The following is a 24396-nucleotide window of genomic DNA, read 5'->3' as shown; positions in this document are numbered from 1 at the left end:
GAGAATAGTATGCCATCATAACAACCTGAGAAGACAAATTACAATTTTGAGTGTTTGGACTTTTTAGGGGGCATCCTGCTGGAACATGGTGATGCAAGGAGATCCTAGTTCTAGTCCCTGATCCATGGCGGGGCCTCTTCCCTTCTCATTCCCCAGCTCTGTCCTACCTACAAGATGTCTTGAAAGAACATATTCAGACACTTTAGCCTATAAGTTCACGTTTCATCCAGTTCTCCCGTACCTCCAATAGACATAAGTGGCTACCCTGTTGACACCAAGATACGCACAGCTGTGGAAGGATGGACTGTGGAAAAGGCACACGTGACTCTGAAACCAAATCATGGCCCATTAGAAAGAAATGTCAGAACACTCGGCACCTGAAGAATAGCCTGAACAAAACAGCTTGGAACTTTGAAACACAGCAGGAGAGAGGCCTTTGAAGCACGTGGCATTTTGTAGGTGCCCCTCTGACTGGGTCTAAGGTGATACTGAGAAACAGATAAAAGGAAAGATGTTCACCCAAACATCACCAGGAGACAGGCTGAAATTTAAAACCAATCAGCATGTTGGTCCCCAGAAACATTTACAAAGTAACTCTTCCCTTTTTAATCTTACTTGTAGGATTTGAACTTCGTGATTTTTCAGCAAATGACAAGAAGTTGTTCTTGGATGTAAATCCACAGAGATGGATTTATCAGGAAGTCAGTGAAGCCAAAGCTGGAGCTCAAGGCCACTTACTGGCACAGGTTCTGGGGAAGAGCCTCAACAACATAGTCACAGCATGCAGAGGCTGCCATCTTGTGAACAAGAGAGCAGACATCACCGTCTGAAGATGGCAGGATGCATTTTTGTAATCTCTGTAAAGGTAAGATATTTCTAAATATTTAACTTGAAACTCTCTGCCTCTAGCTCCCAGGCCAAATGCAAAACAGTGTAACCACTGTGCAAAACAGATTGGCAGTTCTCTAAAAAGTTAAATGGGAAATCACCATGTGATCCAGTGATTCTACTCTTACATGCCCCAAAGAGTCGAAAAGCAGGAATGCAGACAAATACTTATACATCAGTGTTCGTAAGAACATTCTTCACAAGTTAAAGGGTAGAAATAAGCCAAATGCCCACAGATAGAAGAATGGATAGATGAAATGTGGTCTGTACTCACAATGGAATGTTATTCAGCTTTTAAAAGGAATGAGGTTCTGATACATGATACCACATGGATGAACCTGGAAAACACTGTGCTAAATTAAGCTGGACATAAAAGGACAAATTCATTGATAGCATATGATTCTACTTATGTGAGAGACTAGAATAGGTAAATTCATAGGAACAGAAAGTAAGTTAGACGTTATCAGGGACTGGGGAGATTGTAGAATGGGGGGGTTATTGCTTTATAGTTACAAAGTTTCTGTTTGGGAAAATTAAAACATTCTGGAAATAGAGGTGACAGTTATACAACATTGTTATGCAAACTGATTCTTTTCTTTTTCTTTCTTTTCTTATTTTTTTGGGGGGTGGAGGGACAGGGTCTCACTCTGTTGTCGGGGCTGGAGTGTAGTGGCAGGATCACAGCTCACTGCAGCCTTGACTTCCTGGGTTCAAACAATCCTCCCACCTCAGCCTCCCGTGTAGGTGGGACTATAGGTGTGCACTATCATGCTTGACTAATTTATCTATTAAATTTTTTGTAAAGACAAGATCTCACTATGCTCCCCAGGCTGGTCTCAAATTCTAAGCTCAAGGGATCCTCCTGCCTTGGCCTCCTGAAATGCTGGGAATATAGGTGTGAGCCACAGGGCCCAGCCTAATATACTTATTGCCACTGAATTTTACACTTAAAAAGGTTAAAATAATACATATTGTGTTATAAATGTTTTATCATAATAACAAAGGCTCCCAAATTGTATTAGCTTGAGGCTCCACTAGACTGGATTTTTTCTGTTTGCCCATCATTTAATCCTGTCACATATTCATTGCATTTAAGAAGCACAAAGCACTGTGGGTGTGCAGCGAAGACAGGGAGTACCTTGAAAGCACACCACCATCCTCCCCCACTTCTCTAAACTTACTATTGTGTTAATGGGAGTTTTTTCAGTCTATTTTAATGGGCTGGACATGATGCTTGACCTCAAAGAGTTTTGTTCTATGTCAAAGGACAACCTACACAAGACTAACCCTAATGCAAAGACTTATCGGGGATTTAATAATATATTGTGCATAAGGCATTTAGCATGGGCCTCGCATGTATTTGACACCGAAATAAAGCTTCACCATGACGCACTGTATCAGCAGCCCTACTCCATCTCCTACCTCACAGGACATTTATAGCAAAATCTATGAGAGCACAAAGGAGTGCATTTTAAAGTCTGTGGTTACATGTTTTGTTGATTATAGGTTCATCATTTGAGAGAATACCAAAGAATAAAAATGGTATTTAGTATCTCCTTAAAGTGCCAGAGTGGAAGGAACACAGCCTTAGGTGTGAGTCAGTCTTAGGTCTGCTTTTGGCTGGGTTTCCCCAGAAGATTCTTTAAGGCAAGGCAGCAGGGGTTTATTTGCAGATGGTCTTAGAAAATACCACTGGGGAGCGGGGGCAGAGAGGAAACCGATGTGGGGTGAGTTGGAAACAGGTCACCAATGTGAGCAGCAGAGGCTCAAGGCCACTTGGGACATCTGGGAGATAGATTGAAACACACTGCAGTGTGGCCTCACTTGCAGGAATAAAGCAGATGTATTTATCCTCCGGTTTCCATTCATCATTGGCTGATGGCTGCTCCTAGAGGTGTTGACTTCTCAGCACTCTGAAACTTCTCACTTCTTGGGCCAAGAGAAAGCCCTCAGGTAGAGGAGAGCAGGTGTGTGCAGGCCGATGCTATCAGTGTATGATGATATGCTGAGGATGGAGGGGATCTGGAGGTAAAGGTCCAGCAGTGTCTGCCTCCACCACCAACTTGGATAACTAGGATGCAATTAGAACAAACAAACAAAGCTCTCTCTCTTAGATTCCTATGGCTGCTAAAACAAAGTACCACAAACTTGGTGGTTTATAACAACAGAGATTTGTTTGTTTCACAGTTCTGGAGGCTAAAAGTTCAAAGTCACTGCATCAGCAAGGACAGGCTCCCTCTGAGACTTGGGATAGAATCTTTCCTTGCATCTTTCCAGCTTCTAATGGTGGCCTCAGTCCTCGGTATTCCTTAACTTAAAGCCTCTTCCTCTGACTTCACATAGCATTGGTCTTGTATGTCTCTGTCTTCTCACAGCATTTCCCTCTTCTTATAAAATCACCTGTCACAATGGATTAGAGCCCACTCATGAACTCAGCTTAGCTTGATTGCCTCTGCAAAAGCCCTTTTTCCAAATAATTCATGGTTATCAGATGTTAGCTATACATCATTCAAAATACCAGTTGTGGAGACACAATTCAACTGATAACAACCCCTTTGGTCTCTATTGTTCATTTGAAAAATGGTGATCATCATTCCTATTCTGTAGATTTGAGTAAGGAAAATAAAATCCTGAAAACATCACAGAACAATCTGTGAGAACCACGTGAATCCTGCTGTGTGATAAACCCAGGGAACTTTGAAATAAAAGAAAGGGAATTTTCCACTAATGATTCAACTTTTAAATGAAAAAAGAAAGTAGAAATACACAACATCCGCAAAGTATAATGGGTGGCCTAATTGAAGTAGTTGCATCTCTAAAGAACATATTGATGGGAAGCAGTTTGTTCAGTCCTGGAAAGAGGAATAACAAAGGTGGACCAAGATGACTGCCTGATACCATTCAGACAGAGCACAGGAGAGAAGATGCCCTGGGCTGGCCTCCCAAGAGTCTTGCTCTTACGAATAAGGCTCTCATTGCTAAAGGAAATTAGAACCTTGCCCTTGACTCCTGGGGTTCTTGCACTCTGCTCACCCAGTCAGGGTCTGCTTAGATTTTCATTGTTGCCTGCCTTTCCGGGGAGATTCCCCCAGCCGTTGCACATCTCTCACCTGTTTAGCTTTTCATTATAAATTAATATACTGGCACTCTGATTTTTCACCTCAGTCCGAGGAACTTGGCGCTTTACCCATGAGAAATTCATCTTTTGTTCCTGGTGCTGATTCTCAGATTTAAGACACAGTGACTTTAACTAGGTACCCAGGGAACAGCGGGCAGCCAGGCTCTTTCAGTTCAGCGTGCCTCTTCATTGCTTTTGGATGCACCTGCCTTCTTCTTGTTGTCTATTCTGGTGCTTCTCCATCTTCCAGGCCACTTGAATATCCTGGGAGTCTTGTGAAAACACAGATTCTTCTGTCACCAGACTGGTGATAAGGAGCTGCTTGGTCTATAGTAGGCATACAATACCTCTGGAAGAGAGTCTGAAATTCTGTGATTCTTGAAAATGTATTGGTGTTCCTGAGGCTGCTGGTGTGGAGTTCATGCTTTGAAAACTAATAGACCTTGCTCCTCAAAATGTGGTCTAAGGACCAACAACATCAGCAGCATCTGGGGGCTTATTCGCAATGCAGTTCCTTAGGCCAGAGTCAGACCTACTGAGTCAGAATCTCTGCAGGGGTGGGACCCAGTGGGCTGCATTCTGAAAAGCCCTCTCAGTTCTCATAGATATGAGAACACCAATCTAGAACTTGTGCCTTACTAATATTATAGTTTTGTCTGCCATGGAAGATTGAGGGAAATAACACACATGTGTCATAATTGTGGGAGCATCAGTGAACACAGGGGACAGGAACATTTGAGGGATCCTGGGGATTCTTTGTGATGGTATCAGATGAGTGAGCTTCTTCATGCCAGGAGAAGGAAAGGGGGAGAGGGAGCAATCGTAAGACCATGGAAACCCATGGAGCCTGTAGACTGTATGGCCAGGGCACACGGACCGCAGTCTGAGATGAAGACAAGGACTCATAACCAGGGAATCAGGAACCCTCATTCACCAGAGCAGGAAAACAATTTTCCTGAGGACTTGCATGATTTGCAGGAAGGCATTTCATCTCATTTTCCTTTCAAAGGTTTTTCTATGCTTGCACAGTGATGCTTTATATTCATAGAATATTTAGAAATACAGACACATAGAAAATAAAAATTATCCACAATTCTACTTCTCAGAAATGACCACTTTATACATTTGATATTTTGGTATATATTTTATAGCCTACCTAAGATACACATATAACTACATATATTTATATAGTAAGAAATATTTCTTCAAATATACATATGCCCACATGCATAGACATATGTTATATATAAATGTAAATATATATATATATACATATTTATGGTCCATATTACATAGGTATATATACTGATACTATATATAGCACATATAAAACATTCATACATGTAATATACACATATATAAGAAAGATTTTAAAATACAAATGTACATATATGTACCTACATAGCATTATTTATATAAAATATGTATTATTTATAAATTGCCTATTTTTATCTACTTAAAATGTGCATTTATACATAAATATAAAACATCCGACGGACACCCTTCACACCCCAGCCCAAAAGCTCTGAACCAAATTAGGAGACGGGGATCCAGCCTCTCTAATTCTTTCCTTCAGGTTTCAGTTCAGCCATCCCAGCTCTCCAGTGTTATACAAAGACTAAAAATTCAAAGTAAACTGAAATTAATTTTGTTTTGAGGTTTTGTGTTTCATTGGGAATTTCAGATCCTCTCTTGAGAAAAGAGGGGATCCACTGAGGTGATTTAAAGAGGGTAGGAAATGATGGTCACGAAATGACTGCCCAGATCTATCACGAAACCTGAAGCCTCTTTTCCTTTTGTTTTCATCAAGAAGTCTATCCAGGCAGAGTCTAGAAAATTTTTAACAAAATGGTACAGCCTATTTGGATCCTTTAAAAATAAATTATTTCACAGAGCTCATTTCCATGTTTATTCTATTGATTCAATTTAAAATAAATTGTAACACGGAGCTCATAATAAGCCCAAACAGTCCAGGGATCATTTTTATTTTTGGAATAATAAGTCTCACTTTTTTTCCTCTACTGCTGCAATTATGAGAGAATAGAAAATTAGATTTTAATTAATCAGCAAGGGTTCCTTTCCTTCAATCACTGGAAATTTTGAGGCTGTAAAACTACCAAGTAGAGAAGGCACAGGTTTCAAAAATAGCTGGAAAAAAACAAATGATTCTTTGCCCTGATGATTCCTTCTTTTTTTGGTCAGAAGTTAAAGGCAGCTCAAAGCAAGGTTTCAAGCTAAGTGGAAATCTCATGCAGACACAGACCAGTGTGGCTGGAAGCAGAAAAGCTTTTGCTAAAGACAGACAGCACCCATTCTCCTTCCTAAGACTTGACAGGGTCATTTAGACACTTCCCTTGTCAAACGAGCTTGAGCCAGTGGCCTTCTGCCCAAAGACACCATGTCTGTCACCATGATCCAACCTGGTATGTGGTAGGAATGCAATTGCAATACCATTGCTACACTTCTCTGCTCCTTTCCCAGCCACCCAAAGATCTCTTTGTCTCAAGTACTGGCATCATAAGACTTATTAATTATGGATCAACCTCTAATTTGAAGGTATGAGTTAAGACTGGAGGGGGTCTCATTAACATTGGATTAAAAGCTGATTCAGAGACTAATTATTTTATAACCATAAAAATTCAGGCTAGATTTAGGTTTGAGCAAAGCAATTTCTCTGCAATGAGCCCATCTGTAAGGGATATTTTAAGATACACATGTCACTTTCGCTGACTCTTCCTGTGACTCTACCTCTGTTTAATTTTTTCATTGCTGATGCTTAAATGTGCCTCTGTGTGCTTATATAGGCACATATATCAGGACACAGCAGGCGAGAACAGTTGATCAACTGATGAAAGGAATTTCTATAGGAACGTGTTGACTAAACTTGGAAACCTGGTGTGAAAGAAAGACATAGTCAAGCTCAAACACTTGTGAAATGCTAAGTGGGTTTCATTTATTAATGATTGCTGATAGAAGCTAAACAGACACATCTCAGTAAGTGAATACCTTTGTTTGCCTGAACTACACCTCATTAAGGGGAGACTGTAAGGTGTAAAGTCTCTACGAGCTGCTACCAAATGTTGTTCTGAAGAGGCCTGTGGATCTCTAACACATTTTCACTTATCTACATCAAAATAAGGAAGAGAGATGTTTTCAAATGCTAGATCTAGTCAATTAAAATTTTCTAATTTTTTTGTGTAAGTTACAATGCCCATTCCTTTACACAATGATGATCATGGTAGATGGTGGTATTATAGTTGTTGCAATCATTATGTGATTGGGTTTTTTTTTTGGTCTAATTTTTTTTTAGATTAAGGAAATGAAGTCTGGAAGGTTTAGGTTGACTACTATAGATATTGTTTAAAGTATTCATAGGGGGCCTGGGTACAGTGGCTCACACCTATAATCCCAGCATTTTGGGAACCCGAGACAGGTGGATCACCTCAGGCCAGAAGTTCGAGATGAGCCTGGCCAACATGGCAAAACTCTGTCTCTGCTAAAAATACAAAAATTAGCTTGGCATGGTGGTGGACACCTCTAATCCCAGCTACTCAGGAGGCTGAGGCATGAGAATCACTTGAACCCAGGAAGCGGAGGTTGCAGTGAGCCGAGATTGTGCCACTGCACTCCAACCTGGGGGAAAGAGTGAGACTCTGTCTCCAATAAATAAATAAATATATAAACCAACTAACCAAGAAACCATATGGTTTGTTTTCAATTAGGAGTAATTTTGGCTTTAAGTAACATAAAGCTCAATTCACTGTGGCTTAACCAATAAAGATTTTTGTCCCACAAAATGCAGCATCTGGAGATAAAGGGCAACTGGCATTGGTTCATGTTCCTCACTTCCCAAGTGCCAACTTTATTTTGTTGGTCTCTTCCTTTATGTATGTATGCTACGGTTCCAAGAAGACTGCTTTAGTTCCAGGGATCGTATCTGTGCTCAAAGCCAAAGAAGGGAAGAATACAGTGCTTGAACTGCTATTAGATAGAGCAATAACCTTCCCAGAACTAATCAGTTCTGGGAACTCACCCTTGCAGACTTCTGCTTAGTCCAGTTAACTAGAAATGTGTTATAGTGGCTGTTCACAGTGGCGCATACCTATAATCCCAGCACTTTGGGAGGCCAAGGTGGGCGGGTCACCTGAGGTCAGGAGGTCAAGGCCAGCCTGGCCAACATGGCAAAACCTTGCCTCTACTAAAAGTAAAAAAAATTAGCCAGGCATGGTGGCTGGTACCTGTAATCCTAGCTACTCAAGAGGCTGAGGCAGGAGAAGCTTGAACCCTGGAGGCGAAGTTTGTAGTGAGCTGAGATTGTGCCACTGCACTCCAGCTGGGTGACAACTGTGAGACTCCATCTCAAAAAAAAAAAAAAAAGAGAGAAATGTGGTACAGTGTCACAGGCTCAGACTCACTCCCAACTGCAAAGTAGTTTGAGAAAGTGGTCACTTACCTTTCCTTAGCTTCTATATTGGAGAAAGGTGAAGAAAAAGTGGGTCAGGAATGGGTATTTTGTTGGTTAGCCAATAGCACCTGCCATAGCCGGGAAATTAAGCAGTCTGACCCACATCACACTATTTTACAAGCCCTTAGATCAATGATTGTCAAAATATAGTTCCTGAACTAGCAGCATAAGCGTTAACTGGGAATTTAAGAAATGCTCATTCTAGGATTCTATGCTAGGCCAACTAGATTAAAAACTGGGGAAGGAGTAATGATCAGATGATGCTAGTGCACAGTCACATTTGAGAGCCGTTGACTTAGCTATTAATGGTAGCAGCGGCCAGTCTGGAGCAGCCACTGCCATCACGCTGGCTGCAGCAGGGAGGTGCGGCCAGGGCTACATACTCTGTGGAATCAGTGGGAGCCCCACCTCTTCTGAGTTGATGGGGTGGGAGCTCTCCTGGGTGCAGTTGCAGCCACCTAAACCACAGCTGCAGACCTGCTTCTCACTCCACCTCCTGCTGCACAGCTGCAGCTGCCCTAACCATGGCTACAGACCCAGGCATCCCTGCCCTCTTGGGGGCCTTCCTGGGAAGGCCCCCCTGCCCCACAGGCTTGGAAATTCCTGCTCCCACTGTCTGGCTTCTTCCTGCTGTCAGCAATTGCTCTGACCTCAGAGCAAAGTCAGGGGCAAGCCTGGGCACTGTCACAGCTTGGCTGTGTGTGTATACACTCAGGATAGTGCTGATACTCCAACCCCCTGCTGCCTCAGCCTCCTTCTGACTTTGGGCACAGACAAGCACAGGAGGGAAGCTGATGGGCGGCTGAGGACTGCTCAGTGCAGGCCTGCAGGTGCCCATTGCCATGAACAGCAGCAGAAGGAAGACAGGTTCCTGGGAGGAAGTGGGGAGGTCGCTGAGGAGGCCCCACCTTCAGGCCAGGGAGGTCCTGAAGGCCGAGTGCCAGGCTGCCAGTCCTGTGAACTGGAGTGGGAATCTGTGGTGCCTTTTTTGGCCCTGCCCATGAACCAATCATCACACACTTCCCCTCCTCTGAGGCCCATAAAAGCCCCAGGCTCAGCCAGAGCTGAGCAGATATCAGGATGACCAGCTGCAGAGAGAAACTATCCACTTCAGGGCTTCCTCTCTGCTGAGAGCTACAGATATCGAGATGATCTGCCTGCAGAAAGGAGGCACCTGTTCCAAGGCCTTCTTTCTGCTAAGAGTACAGAGACTACAGAGAGATGACAGGGAGATAAACAGGACAACTTGCCTGCAGAGAGGAGCCACCCACCCTAGGGCCTCCTCTCTGCTGAGAGCTGCACAGACAATGTGATGAGCTGAACAGCTACAGAGAGGAGCTACCCTCTCTACTGATATCTGAAGGATCTACCCTCTCTGTCAATATCTGAAGGAGCTACCCTCTCTGCTGATATCTGGAGGACTTACCCTCTCTGCTAGGAGCTGAACACTTGTCAGTACACCCTGGAGATAGAAAGGAGCTGTCCCCTGTGGGTTTCCTCTGAGCTATTCTATCTATCACTGAATGAAGTTCCTCTTCATCTTGTTCACCCTCCACTTGTCTGCATACCTCATTCTTCCTGGTTGCAGGACAAGAACTCGGATTGCAGGGCAAGAAAAGAGCTGTAACACAAACAGGGCTGAGACATGTCCCTTGCTTGTCACATTGCAGGCAAAGAAAAGGAAAGAAGCTCCCATGCCCAGACCTGGGAGCTCCCTGAACCAGGGCTCTGACTCCCTTTCTGGGGCCCTGTGTTTCCTGGTGTCTCCAAGTTTCCACATGCTACCTTGTTTCCTGGTGTCAGCCATGGAAGCTGCTTGCAATGTGCCTGGTCCAGCTGAAGGCTTACGGAGAGCTGGCACCTGTGTTGGCACCTGGAGTTTCCCGTCCTGCTGCAGCAGCCAGCATGTCTAACTGTGCACAGTGGCTGGACCCCATGCTTACTCATATACCCCCTGCCGTTCCATGCCTGACTCCCCCTTGGTAGGCATGGGACCCAGGCTGGTAGTGTGAGCCAAGAGCAGCCTGAGTGGGCAAAATGAGTGGGCCTGAGCAAAACTTGGGCAAAGGCACCACAGGTCACAGATGTCTCTGGCCAGAAAAACAATGTCCAAAAGATCCTGTAACCCTATTGCCCCAGAATCATTTCCTGGCAATGATTTTTATTTGGGAGGGTAAGAGCATATTGTCTAGAAAAACATCAAATGTTCACATGCAGGCAGGGGTTATTTCAAATCACTTATGGTTTCTTTTCCCAGATTTAGTTGAGGTATCAAGCACCAGTTCTTAAACAAAAGCTTGAGAATTAACTTCATGGGCCCTGCCCCTGAGTCTCTAATTCAGGAACTCTAGGATGAGGCCTCCACAGCTACTTTTCTAATAATAACCAGGTAAGGCTGGTAATTCGCTGGTTTCAACTGTAACACTTGCATGGGTTGCAGGCCAGCAGCATCAACATTGCCAGGTGGTTTGTTGGAAATGCAGACTTTTCTCATCTCATCCCACACCTATTGAATCAGAATCTCTGGGGGTGGGACCTAGCAATATGTATTTTAACAAGTTATTAAGTTACCTATGATACACACTAAAAGTTGAGAGCCAGTATTCTAGACTAGTCCCTCTAAAACTTTCTTATATAAGTGAGTCAACTATGGATCTTATTAAAAATGCAGATTCTAATTTAGTAGGTGTATTAGTCTGCTGGGAATGCCAAAGACTGGGAAGCTTAAACAACAGAAACTTATTTTCTCACAGTTCTGGAGGCTGAATATCTGAAGTTAAGGTGTTGGCAGAGCTGATGTTTTCTGAGGCCTCTCTCCTTGGCTTATAGAAGGCCCTCTCCACCCTGTCTTCACATGGTCTTTCCTTTGTGCATGTATATATCTGTGTCCAAACTTCCTCTTTCATTAAGACAGCAGTCATACTGCATTACCCATGCCCCCAGGACCCCATTTTCACTTAATTACCTTTTGAAATTTCTTATCTCCAAATATGGTCACATTTCAACGTACTGTAACATATAAATCTGGGAGCTGGAGGGCAGCAATTTAGCCCATAATGGTAGATATGAGATGAAGTCTGAGATTCTGCATTTCTAATCGGCTCCCAGCTGATGCAAGGCTTCTGGTCTGTAGACCACACTATGAGTGACCATGACAAGATTCTGCATCTCACACTGTGCCTGGACAAGGACTGATCCAACAGTCTCATTTAAGGAACTCTCTATAATTCATGCATTGACCATTTATCTTTTATACATCTTTACACTTTAATGCAGTACATAATATAATAAGCCTTCCATTATCTGATGTTCTCCAAATTGATTCCTCCTGTAGTTCATATAATTCTTAATTCAATTGTCCTGGGGACTCTCCTTGAGCAACAGAAATTAGGATGTTGGACTGCAAGATCAGAATTCTAAGTAACTTTGACAAACTGGAGAATGGTTAGACTACAAATGAAAAGGATAAAGTCCAACAGGATGGAGCAAGACAGAGCCCTTAGGCCTGAGAAAGAAAGGATACACCACGAGGAGACCTACAAAGCACCCATGAAGTGGAAATCCAGAATCTCATCACTCAAGGTGAGAAACGATACTAAAAATGAGCATCCAGGCGAGAAATTACAGAGGAGCAAGATAGCAAATGCCTCTTCCCAAATGCAAAGCCCGAAGTTAAGAAGAAATATATGACCATGTTTTAAAACTACTCAGCATGTTACTGACTTTTAAATATTATACTTATGATTATTATGTTTGCATGGCTCTGAAACTGATTTTGTCATTATTTTCTACTTAGGTTATACCTGCTATATACCTAATTTCCTTAGTCATTATGAAAATCAATGCCAGTGGCACACTGGGATCATCTGGCTAACTTTTAAAACTGCCGGTGTCCAAGCCCACCTATATTAATTTCCTAGGGCTGATGTTGCAACGTACCACAAACTAGATGGCTTAGAACAACATAAATCTGTTGTTTCACAGTCCTGGAGGCTAGACATCTAAAATCAAGATGTTGAATGCTCCCTCTTAAACCCGTAGAAGAACATTCCTCGCCTGTTTTGACTTCTGGTAGCTCCAGGCGTTCCTTGGCTTGCCATGGCATCATGCCAATCTAATTTTTACATGGTGTTCTTCATGTCTCTCCACATTGCCTTCCTTCTGTGCATGTCTGTGTCTGTGTTCAAATGTTCACTTTTAATAAGGGCACTGGTCATGTTGGATTAGAATCCACCCTCATGATCTCATTTCAGCTTGATTCCTTTATAAAGATGCTATTTCCAGATACAGTAACATTCTGGGGGTATGAAGGCTTCGGACTTCAACAGACGCTTGTTTTTGTTTGGTTGTCTGTCTTTTGAGACAAGGTCTCACTCTGTCACCCAGGCTAGAGTGCAGTGGCATAAACATGGCCCACTGCAGCCTCAGCCTCCTGTAAAGCTGTGACCACAGACGCGTGCCACCATGCCTAGCTAATATTTGCATTTTTTTGTGGAGACAGTGTCTCACTGTGTTGCCCAGACTGGTCTCAAACTCCTGGCCTCAAGTGATTTTCCTGCCTGGACCTCTCAAAAGTGCTGGAATTACAGATATGAGCCACCATACCCAGCCAGGACTTCAAAATCTTTTTGGAGGACACAATTCAGCCATAACACCACTCCTGAACAATTATATCAGAGTTTCTAGGGTTAAGCCCAGACATCAGTATTTTGTAAGTGCCCCAGAGATTCTAATATGCAGCTAGGGTTAAGAATCACTGGCCTGGGAAAGGTCTGCAGCAGCCACTGTCATCAAGGAAAGCCAGTGGCACTGATGGTAGCTTCAGTGAATGTTGAGTAGGGCCTTATCCACTATGTCAGAATTTTGGCTAAAGCCCCAAAGCTAAGGCAATAGATGATAAATAGTGTACATTCTAGAGCAGAGGTTTTCAATCTCAGATGCACATTGAGATAAGGCAGGAACTTTAAAAGGGCACTGAAGCCTGGGTGCATCCCCAGAGATTTCCATGTAATCAGTCTGCAGTGAGACTTGAACGTGGAGAATTTTTACAGTTCCCCAGGAACTATGCAGTCAGGATGAGAACCACTGTTTGTAAAGAAAAATTTGCCACTGGCCTTTTAGACTGGGAGAAGAATTCAGGGCTCCCATCCCTAAGGCTTTGCTCTTCCTAACCACCAGCTTATCTTTTTAATATGTTATCTTACAATATCCAACTCACTCAGCATTCTTTTTATTTCTCATATACAAGTGGACAAGCCTTTCTCATCTTTAAAAACAGGATGTTCCCCTAACCCTAGGTTTACTCAACACTTGACGAAGATGGGTTTACTCAAGTGTTCACATCCCAGGTGCCTCATAAGACTCTGACACATGGCTTCTGCCCTGACCATTTCCTTGAAACTGAATTTGCCAAGGTCACCAACAACCTCCTCTTGCCAAATAACAAAAGACACAGTCAGTCCTCATCTTACTGGAGCTCTGCTATGATCAAGACATTTGACCACTCCCTCCCTTATGTGTGTTGTTCTTCCATTAACTTCTATTGATTCTTTCATTTTCCTTTGGGGGCTCATCTTGGTCACCTGCCTGTTAGTTACATTTTGGTATCCATCTTAGGCTTACTTTTGTCTCATTGTGGACTAGGTTGAAGCATGCAAAATTATGCCTTGTATAAGCCCAAAGTGGTTAAATTTTGGTCATATCATATGGGTTAACCTAATTAATTGTTAACCACACCACCCATGGCTGTAGCTACTGACTGTATGCGGGGCTGATACTCAGATGGGTTGTTAAAATATTGCATGTTTCCTACCCCTAGGTAAGTAGCTGTTGCCCATTGTCCTTTTTCCATCAGAGCCACCCCTGCCAACCCCCCACCACTGTCCTAACTGCCTGCCTCCTTTCCTGGAACTCCTGACATCTCTCAATGATCCAGTATCTAAAGAGAAGATGCTCCTTAGCAAGGGGCTTTGGAGCTCTGCTTCAGATCTATAGCCAGCATCCGTTTTGATTGGTCAGTGTCTATGTTGTACTGATTGCTAAATGTTTTTATATTCCCCCTGTCTTTATATTCATTATTTCCCAATGTATCTATCCAGCTTAAACATCTTTTCTTAGCCTCAGACCCATATTGTCACTTGGCTCTTCCTACTTTGTTCTTATACAGACATATAAGAGTCAATATGCTTAAGATGAAACCCATCAAACTTCTTCTCAGCAACAACTTTGACTTTGCAGCCCCAGTGATTTTCATCTCCAGGCATCCATAGCCTGTGTAGTCCCCTCTCACACTGACTCTGTACATGGCCTTGGGACTTGCTTTGGCCAATGGATGTTATAGAATGTGACAGAAATAGAGGCTTAATAAGAGCTTGTCCTCTTGGAATGCTTGCTCCTGGAGACCACTCCCAAACTATAAATAAGCACAGACTAGACTTCCGTGTGATGGGACCACAATGAGAGGGCGAGGCCCTAAGCAGGAGCCTGGTGGCCCCAGAGGACACAGCACACCTTTACTCCACCCTGTCCAAATGCCTGGGCTACAGAATGATGATAAGTAAAGTAGTTGTTTTAAGCTTCAGTATTAAGTTTCTGCAAAGAAACAGAACCAATAGGAGGTATATAAACACAGAGAGAGACTTATAAGGAATTGGCTCATGTAACTATGGACACTGATAAGGCTCAAGGTCTCCAGGGTGACTGGCAAGCTGGAAACCCAGGAAAGGCAGTGGTGTAGTTCTGACCTGAGTCCCAAGGCCTGAGCATCATCAGAACAGATTAGGTAGAACTGATGGTATAAGCTCTAGTCTGACGGCTAGAAGGCCTAAGACCCAGGAATAGCCACTGTTTCAGTCTGAATTTGAAGGTAGAAAAAGGTTGATTCAGTTCAAAGACTCTCAGTTAGTAGAAATTCTCTTTTACTTGGGGGAGGGTTAGACTTTTGTTCTATTCAAGCCTTCAGCTGTTTGGATGAGGCCCAACCACATTAGGGAGAGTAAGCTGCTTTATGCAATCTGCTGGTTTAAATGTGAATCTCATCTAAAAACACCCTCACAGAAACACCTAGAATAATGTTTGATCGAATATCTGGGCACTGCATTGCCCAGCCAAGTTGACACATAAAACTAGCCATCTTAGCTTCTAAGCTCTTTAGGGTGGTTTGTTACGCATCAGTAGATGACAGAAAAACTGACTCCTTATATAATATGATACAATATAATACTGACATATAGAATACAGAGTCGTGCCTACTCCTTATACAATATGACCCACTTTAAGAAATGACATTTACCTAGTACCCAGTCCAAAATCTAAGACTCTCCTAGACTCAGTTTCCCTTCATTTGTACTTGATCACCAATATTGTTTAGTTTTTACCTCCTGATTATTTTCAAACGACTCTTTGCAACTGCCACTGCCCTTTGTAGGACTACCACTGCCCTTGATAGGACAGAGATGGCAAATACTTGCTGGCGTACTATCACTCCTCCCTTCGATAACCATGGTAAACATAGCCGATCCATCAGGGCCCTACATTCAGCTCACCAGAAAAGTAGCCACATCATTCTCCCGAATACCCCGCTCTAGGCATTTACTACACATCAATCATACAGTGTACATCTTATTTGCTATCCCTGTCCCAGACCCTCCTGATTTATCACTTGTATTAAAGCAAAAGCCACTTTGCTGGTTGCACCAACCTCCCCTATTATGACTGGAATTGATTTATCTTCCACCTTTTTCGAAGGATTACCAAATTAATCTTTCTAACATGCATTTAGAGTTGTCCAGATTGCCAAACCGTGCTCACACCGGGACTCAGAGATGTTTAGGTGCATGCTAGTTAGATTGATTATAAAGATGGCTCTGATCTTCTAGCCTTATCTATACCTCTGTGTCCTCTGCGAAGTGGCTTTGTGGTTTCTCTCAGTAAGAGATAGTCTAATCCCCGCTCTTTTCAATCTGGGATGGCCTGGTGACTTTCTCTGAACTGCAGAAGTGACAGTGGAGATTCTGAGCCTAGGCCTGCAGAGGTTTTGTGCACTTGTCTCTCTCGGATCCCTGTCACAGGCGTGAGAGCAAACCCAGCCCAGCCTGCTCGAGGATGAGACATGGAGTGGAGCCAGTCCTCTTAAGCTACATTCCATAGAGATGCCACAAAGCCACCTAAGTACCCACAGTTGACCACAGATAACCACAGCCCCTGAGCAGCCAGATGGACTCATGCGGTAATGAGGTTGTCAAACCACATTTCATGACCATAGGTAACTGATAGAAAGGTTATATTGAGGACCTGCAAATTAGGTTCACCACAGCTCTCTTTGGACAAAAAACTAAAAAATTACTGCAAAAGAAGTCATGCCACTGAGTCAAAGAGACAAATGCAAGAGCCAACAAAATCAATAGGTGACTATTATAGAAAAACCTTTGCAAGGCTAGAAGAACGCAAGGGGGCACCTGCTGATCCTAGAACAATGCAGCCAGCGCTTTCAACACTGGCGGGAGACAAAGCCTGCGTCAGCACCTGAGTATCCCAAGAATCTTCAAAAGGCTTTGGCCAGCATCAGCGGCCTGAGCAGCTGACATCCCTGCAGGGAACTGAAGCAGGGAAAATAGTAGTCACCACGTGCTAATGAAGAAGACTGTGATGGTGAGAACATTTGAGTTGCTGCCAGGGGACTGCCAGAAATAAAAGAAGGCACCTTGAAAGCTCCTACCAGAGAAAGAATACCTTGTGATAATAGATATATAATTTTTACTCTAACTCACCCCCCACAACCTGCTGTGGACCTAGGAAAATGATTTGTAAAAGTCTGTTTGTAATTGATCAAACATTATTTTCTTTGCCCTAAAAAAAATGCATTGTTTCTACTCATTTCTACCTTTTTTTATTCTTCCCATACCTTTTGGATCATATGGCTTCTTATTCCCTGCTGTATTGCTGGAGAGGTGAATCCCTCTTTTTCTGAAATAGCATCTCACAGTCCCCATAGTTTTCCTCCCCACAAGACACATAATTTTATGCAAAAAATAGCAGCTACAATTGTGTTATTCAAGCTACCACGTAAACAAGGGGAAGGTGGTTCCTTCTCTCCAGCAGCAGCAGAAAAATTGGACTTGTAGTAGAATGGGAAAAAAAATGGCCACAAATTCTTTGTCCTGCCTATAAAAATAAAGTCTTCTCCATCTTTGAATCAGGGTTTGGACATACGACTTGCTTTGGCCAACACAAGCTCAGCAGCAAATGAAAGAAGAGGCTTGAAATGTGCTTGCACATTTTTCTGTGTACTGCAAGTCTGAGACAATTTGAAGGAGCTCAACATTGCCCACTGAAGAAGCTAAATGGAGGAAAACCAAAGCCCCCAGCCTTTGTTCCGCAAACCAGCAGACATGTAAGCTAGGTCATGTGAGCCCGGTCATGTGAGCCCCTCCAGCTCTGGCTAAGCTGCCGGGGGGTGGAGGGCAGCAGCTCCCTGAGTGAGCTTGGGCAAGACTAACTGAAGAACAGCCTGGTCTAGTCCAGCCCATAAAATGAGGAGCAAGTAAGTGACTGTTGGTTTACAGCTATTATGTTTTGGGATAGTTTGTGAAGAAAAGCTAACGGGTGTGTCAGTAAAAATAAGGTACCCAAAGTCAGAAGCATATGGTGCAGTGGGAAGTCATAACACCTTCTCATACAAAACGAGCTTTCCAAACCACAGCAAACTGCAGAGGGGAAAGGAGGCAGCGTTCATTTCTTTCTCCATTATCAGCATCATCAGAATCTTATTTTAAAAGCCCATGGGGGAAACAAGATGCAATCAACAACGAAAATACAAAATAAAATAAAAACAAAATCTTCTCTCAAATCTTAGAAAATGAAATAGGTATATTTTTTGAGAAGAGCAGTTAAGGTTTTGTAAACTATGTAACTAAGTTTTCATAAGCTGTTAGTTTTTGAGAAACTCCTATTTCAATTGATTTTTCACCTCTAACAAGTGCATAGGATTTTCCAGAATACAATATGTATACTGGTCATTTCTTTTGGTCACATTTTCCACATATTATACAAATATTTACCCACATTTCACGGCTTTTTCACCTGTAACCTATTACATTTTCCTTTAAAGCATTCAAAATGCCTTTTGAATGAAGACTTGATATATATGAAATTTACTTATTAATTTGTTCTATTTTGATTTTAAGGCAAACTTTAAATTCAGCTGATCACAATGTCCAACCTTTTTTTGTTTTCCATTTATACCTTATTCCACATGGCAATGGATAGAGTCATGGAAAGAGAGGAGGAAGTGGAAATAGAGGTGATAAAACATTTTGCAATTTTCCAAGTGCTAGAGATAATCTAAGATATGTACATTTTCTATTGAAATAGTTTCCCCCATAACAATACACACTCTTATTAAAACCGTATTTTTGCTGACAGAGCCCAGAGTTGCTTCACTCAGCATTCTGCATATAGAAAAAAAAAAAACCCTCACTGCTGTAATATGAATGACTTTGATTTTCTTGATCTCTTATTTTTTATTTTCTTTAGAGCTCTGCCTTCTTCCTTGACACTTCCAAATGATTCTGGGACTGACTGCATTTGAACCAAGTTATTTGAATTTTGATCTCTACCTTCCATCAGGCACATTGTTTTGAATACATTAGTTTGAATAGTAGAGTCAATTGACTATTGTTTTCTTTTTGTAATGTGAGTAAGGAAATTAATAGGATTTAGAGATTAGCTTGAATATCTTCTTTTATGTGACCTAGATAATATAGAGTCTTATTATTACTGCATTTCTAATAATAAAGCATATAGCATTTTCCAATGAGTTAAAACAATAGCTATATAAATATAAAACATATTACTCATATCTGTTGTGTACTTAGTTGTCTATTATTAACATTAATCATCTCTGCTTTCTTCCAGGGAACTTAACGTCCCATATATTTCACAATCAAAACTGTTGAGAATTATAACACTACTCCATGTGATCTCTATAAAAGGAGATATAAATGCCAATCAAAAGGGCCATTGGTTGCTTCATTTATATTCAAAGTGCTTTTGCCCATAAATTACATTAATGGTTTATATTCTTTTTACATAGTCTTGGATGAACTTTAAAGCATGCCAAGTCCTTTCAGTCTTACAACCTCTGCTTGAAGAGGAAGCAACCCAGGCAGGGCCCTAGGATCCCCTTTGCCCCATGCACTCCCAAGACATGGAGAAGTGATCACACTCTGTCTGTCTCCAGACCATCCCAGATGCAGCGCCCTCATGCAGGAGCATGATGGTGACTCTGCATGCTGAATGGACTCAGGGTCACTCCTGTAACCATGCATACCAAGTTAAAGCTATTTGGCAAGGCCATGGTTCTCATTTCACTTTACTTTTGCTGGGGAAAATCTTTGTCATATGCTAAATACACTGAAATGTCATCATGAGCCAATCTCAGAACAGACTCTTTTTTAACTTCTGGGACTATATACCTGACGATGGCATCCAGGGCATTCCAGCCTGATACCGACTTGTGTTCTTTAGTAAATCATATTTAAATGAAATTCAAGAACACCTCCAATTTAGAGCATCTTTGATTAATCCATTTTGAAATGTCACTACCGTACCCCAAACACCTTCAGAGAATGTGCTAACAAGCGCAAGGTGGTGACTCTCTGTTTGAAGAACGATGCTAAAATAAGAAAGGTCGTTCCTCAAGGAGAGCAAATTACCCAATCCGCTGCACAATAATATTTGAAGTAATTGTCCTCCTGGTTTCTTCCCATTTTCTAAAGTATCTATTATTTGAATTGTGAACATTGAACCAGACTGGAGGAAAGCCACCTTTGCATTGACTTACAGGTCAACCCCTTCAGACAGAAGACAATGGCACGCACATCAAGCGAACACCTATGGGTTTACTGCCAGAGTCATGTCTTGTCTCCAGGGCATCCCCTGTGATTTTCTTCTGTCTGTTCTTCTAACTTGCTGGCTTTAATTGGAAGCAGAATAAGCACTTCTAGAGCAGAATTTAATAGTGTCCATATTGGCCGGCACTGTAACTTTGTAGATAGGGCAGGGGAATGCGTTATGAATAAGTGGCTGTGAATGGATTGCTACTGACCTATTACTGATTTTTCTTATTGAGAAATGGTTGCTGTTGTTTCAAACCACTGTAATTAGTGAATCACTAATTAAATAATCTCACAGGGTCTATGTACCAGGCAGTGTACTAGGCACCCAACAACCAAAAAAAACGTAGAAAATGGTCACTACTGTTTCCATCTTATGAGGGCAGAAGTTCATTAACTCACTCGAGCAAGTACTGATTGAGCACCCACTATGTGCCAGGCACTCTCCTAGCTCTGGAAAAAGAGCAATTAATAGGCCAGATGCTGTCGCTCAAGCCTGTAATTCCAGCACTTTGGGAGACCGAGGCTGGCAGATCACCTGAGGTCAGGAGTTCGAGGCCAGCTTGGCCAACATGGTAAAACCCCATCTCTACTAAAACTACAAAATTAGCCAGACATGGTGCCATGGCGCCTGTAATCCCTGCTACTTGGGAGGCTGAGGCAAGAGAATTGCTTGACCCTGGGAGGCAGAGATTGCAGTGAGCCAAGATCGCACCATTGCACTCCATCCTGGGCAAAAGGACAGAAACTCGGTCAAAAAAAAAAAAGCAATGAATAAAACAGACAAAATTTCTTACCTTCATGGAAGTTTACAATTTAAGTTTTAGGACACAGTAAAAACTAGAATAAATGAGTAAAATGTACAGTATGTAGATAGTGCTGAAAGGGGTTAGGAAGCAGGGTGGGTTTTAGATTGTGTCCAGGGAAGACCTTGCAAAGAAGAAAATATTTGGGTAAAGATGTAAAGGAAATGAGGAGTGAGTCACATGCATACCTAGACAAAGAGGAAGCACTGGCAGGAAACATGCCTGAGGTAAGAGCTGCACCCACAGCTTTTACATTCCTAAAACATCCACCACCACATTTTCCATCCCCTGTGACCTTTACAGCCTTGCCATCCCCCACCTCCATCAAGAGGTGAAGTCCATGTCTCTTCTCCTGGAACCTGGACAGGCCTTTAGGATTGCCTGGACTGGTAGAGAATGGCAAGTATGACAGAAGGGATGCCATGTGACTTCCAGGCTAGGCTGTCAAAGGCAGTACAAGCTTTTGTGCAAATCTCTCCTGGAAGGCTCACCTTTGGAACCCAGCCTGACACCATGTACAGCAGCAATGAGGGACCTCTGATCAAATTGCAGAGTTGTGAGCAAAATAAATGATTGCTATTGTTTTAAACCATCATGTCTTGGGGTGGTCATAGCACTAGGGAATTAACACAAGCAAAGAAGGACCCATGGCTAGGTGGAACTAGGTTAAGAGACAGTGGGAGGAGAGGAGCAGGCCAGATCCTAGAGGGCTTTACAAACCATCAGAAATACTTTGGCTTTCGCTCTAATGGGAAAGTCACTAGACCAACAGTTCAATGCTGCTCACTCTCCACGTCCTGGACATCATTAAGAGGATAGCCCCCAGCAGCATCATGTCCTCAAATGCCCTTGGGCAGAAGTTTTTTCCAACAGAGGGAGCCTTCCTTCTACCTCCCATGAGCAGCATTTTGTACTCACGGTGACAAACTCACACACTGATCTAACCAGCCCTTTGCCTGTCACAAATTGTAGTATTTTCCTCTACAATAAGCACTAAGGGTCCCAAGAGCATGCTGGCCACCTGGTTATGGAGACTTCTCAGCATCCTGCCTATTTAGGCTTCAGCCACTGTAGACCTGTAAATGCCCAAATAGGGTAAGAGAAATGGGACTTTCTGTGTAGGCTTTGGACTTCATTTTCCCTCTGGCTTACGAAGCCTCGAGTTTGCTGACTTTTAAGGACTACAGCATGGCCCATCTGTCACAGAGACATTTGCTTCACTGTGTGGGAGGACAGGCAAATGCAGTTCCAGAAACAAAGTGTTTTTCAATGTTGAGAGGCTCAGAAAGATGAACATTAAAAGAATCCATCATTGCCAAGGTTTTAAACAGGTTAACACATCCATGTGAGGTGCAGTAGCAGCCCTTACTTGGAGCTAAGTTTATAAAAGTGCTCATTTTGGGAGTTTGTAAAACTGGATAGCCTCCAGATAAGAGGGCGAGGAGAACCCCAGTCATGACGGTGTTGAAGGTGAGTCTAGAGGTGAACAGGCTGCTGTGCTCTTCCCCGCTCCTCAGAGTCACAGAAGGTCAGGGGGACAACTCCAGGGGTTTGGGATGGAGGTCCAGGATTATCCAGAACAAGTATTCTACCACTCAGTTTTTCACTTTGAGGGAACAACTAACAGTGATAAATCTCCAAACGTTACATAGTGTCCCTGGGCTGATTTAAAGGGGAACATTTGGGTAGGTGGATCAGCAACAGGATTTGACGAAATATCCTTTAGACTAAGCCAGTTAGGAAGTAATAAACACTTCTGTTCTTGTTGTTTTGTTTTGTTTTAACAAACTCCAGATCATAGATAGTGTGGCAATGTACTGAATACCATTTCTGGTAAATGTCACGTAGAGCTGCGTTGATACCTCAACATTCTCAAGTGCATTGACATGAATGAGGGTTGTTCAGGCTCTGAAAAGAATACTGAACAAATAGAATAATGGCTTGCTTTCAAGTTTGAGGTTTGTTTCCCTAAAATTGAAGTCATGGGGTTTCATCAGAGAGATGCTAAGCCTTTCTTAAGAGCATGCAGTCGGGCCAGGCGCGGTGGCTCATGCCTGTAATCCCAGCACTTTGGGAGGCCGAGGTGGGTGGATCACGGACCAAGACCATCTTGGTCAACATGGTGAAACCCCGTCTCTACTAAAAATACAAAAAATTAGCTGGGCGTGGTGGCACATGCCTGTAATCCCAGCTACTCAGGAGGCTGAGGCAGGAGAATTGCCTGAACCCAAGAGATGGAGGTTGCAGTGAGCCAAGATCACACCATTGCATTCCAGCCTGGGTAACAAGAGTGAAACTCCATCTCGGGGGGGGGGGGGAGAGAGAGAGAGAGAGAGAAGAGCATGCAGACAGAGAAAGTAAAAACTAGAGGGTTTCCTTGAGATGTTTTCATTTTATACATTTTATAGATGTCGACACTAAGCCTCAGAATGGTTACATGACTTACCCAAGACCCTCAGCTGTCTGGAGGACCGATAATCACATAGGTTATGTCCTTGGATTGGAGGCTTTTAACACGGTTTACTGCAGTTGCTGATAGCATGAGTCAGTTATTCAAACATCACCGACGTCAGCACCTGGCATGGAGAAGTCACTCAGTAATGATGATAGTGGTCTTCCCAAACAAGCCTTTGGTTTTTGATGGTAGGGCTACGTCTTGCTTTCCCTTAACTTCCCAAAGTCTAGCAAATTTCCTTCTGCATAACAGGGCTGATTTTAAATAGATAAATGTCCAAATGCTAGATTCCAAATGCACTCAAAATATTGAATTGTTTCTTTTTTCTTATTGCTGAAATGCAAATATAATACATAGTTGTAGAAGTTATGGAGCATCTTCTGTGATATGCTGTGGATACAGTAGTGAGTATGCAGATGAATCCCCTGGCCTCATGGAGCTGACCCCTTAGTGACTGTGTCCAGCAATAGCTGAACACTCAAAATAGCAAAACTGGCTCAAGCCGCCACACTCACAGGTCAAGCAGACGAGGCAACCTTTACATACCTAAAAATGCCAGGCAGCTGTTTCCAACAGAACGGTGCCAGCAGGGTCAGATAAGTCATGCAGTCGTTTAGCACACAGAAGGGTTGATGTGGCCAAAATAGCCTCAGGAGACCCAAAAAAACATTTTGGTCATTTTCATGAGGATATGGTAGGATTTGAAAAATCAGGGAGGAAAGGTGATCATCCCGGAGGGTGGATTAAGAGGGAGGAACATGAGAGCACGT

General features: G+C 42.7%; 2 long non-coding RNA genes across 4 annotated transcripts in view; one reads left to right on the top strand and one right to left on the bottom strand.

The window, feature by feature from the left end:
- The window catches only part of LOC144582456 (uncharacterized), a 623889-nt gene that overhangs the window by 532943 nt on the left and 66550 nt on the right, over positions 1 to 24396 (bottom strand). The window lies entirely within an intron of this gene.
- Positions 525 to 19327, top strand: LOC118153570 (uncharacterized). The gene is made up of 2 exons (XR_004742798.3): positions 525 to 865; positions 17669 to 19327. It is a non-coding gene; the product is annotated as an uncharacterized LOC118153570 (long non-coding RNA).

The sequence above is a fragment of the Callithrix jacchus genome, chromosome 5 (assembly GCF_049354715.1).
Source record: "Callithrix jacchus isolate 240 chromosome 5, calJac240_pri, whole genome shotgun sequence".
Lineage (NCBI taxonomy): Eukaryota > Metazoa > Chordata > Mammalia > Primates > Cebidae > Callithrix > Callithrix jacchus.
Note: the sequence above shows the minus strand (reverse complement) of the source record. Positions and strands in the feature narration are given on the sequence as shown.